Raw genomic sequence first — 1,002 nt, 5'->3', positions numbered from 1 at the left:
AACCAGAGAGATCTGTTCATTTTAGTTTAGAAAAGAAAAATCTTGAGCATCAGCAAAATAAAGGAGACTGCTAATTTCGTCATTAATATACAAACACTTGCAGCAGCAGGACAAAACAAATCACTACTTCATAAACTTTTTTTACCTCATTTTGCAAAGAATGAAAGGAAGCAAAATAAATTCCTTTCATCTTCTCACAAAGGGAACATTTTAAAATTCACTACATTTGGACAATTTAAAAAAAAAAAAACTAAGAATTTCAGTCTCAGTCTGTTTTTGTGTTCCTGTCGCTTGCATTGTCCCAAACACTGCCTCTATCCCCTTTGTACAGAACAAACAAGACTGTACACGAAAGCAACCAGCAGGGGGAGGCAGCATTGCATCCTGCTCCCATTACCTCTCTTACATTTCAAAAAAGTAAAACTAATGAGGGAAGAAGGGAAGGAGGGAAGGAAGGGAAGAAAGGAGGAAAGCAGGTCGGCAGGCAAAGAATAACTATACTCTGTACCAAAGAGATTTTAAAAGGAAAGATTCCGAACGCAAAGAAAGGGTCCAACCCACTAAAAACCCACTGCCTTTGAGTTGATTTCAACTCATAGCGACTCTATAGGACAGAACAGAACTGCCCCACAGGGTTTCCAAGGGGGAAACCCTGGTGGCATAGTGGTTATGGGCTACGGCTGCTAATCAAAAGGTCAGCAGCTGGAATCTACCAGGTGCTCCTTGGAAATCCTATGAGGCAGTTCTACTCTGTCCTTTAGGGTCACTATGTGCTGGAATCGACTTGATGGCAATGGGTTTTTACGGGTTTAATCTTTACAGAAGCAGACTGCCACATACTTCTCCCACAGAGCGGCTAGTGAGTTCCAACTGCTGACCTTCTGGTTAGCAACTGAGCACTTTAACCACTGCGCCACCAGGGCTCCTAAAAAAAGGGTCCAGGAATTCCAAAAGCAATGGATTATTTTCTTGCTGCCTTCTAAAGCTATTCTCAAATGTTTG

General features: G+C 41.7%; 1 protein-coding gene across 2 annotated transcripts in view; it reads right to left on the bottom strand.

The window, feature by feature from the left end:
• The window catches only part of PDE1C (phosphodiesterase 1C), a 744,082-nt gene that overhangs the window by 495,698 nt on the left and 247,382 nt on the right, over window positions 1-1,002 (bottom strand). The gene's annotated exons all lie outside the window — the stretch shown is intronic.

Source organism: Trichechus manatus, unplaced genomic scaffold (genome assembly GCF_000243295.1).
Source record: "Trichechus manatus latirostris isolate Lorelei unplaced genomic scaffold, TriManLat1.0 scaffold00137, whole genome shotgun sequence".
Classification (NCBI taxonomy): Eukaryota; Metazoa; Chordata; class Mammalia; order Sirenia; family Trichechidae; genus Trichechus; species Trichechus manatus.
Note: the sequence above shows the minus strand (reverse complement) of the source record. Positions and strands in the feature narration are given on the sequence as shown.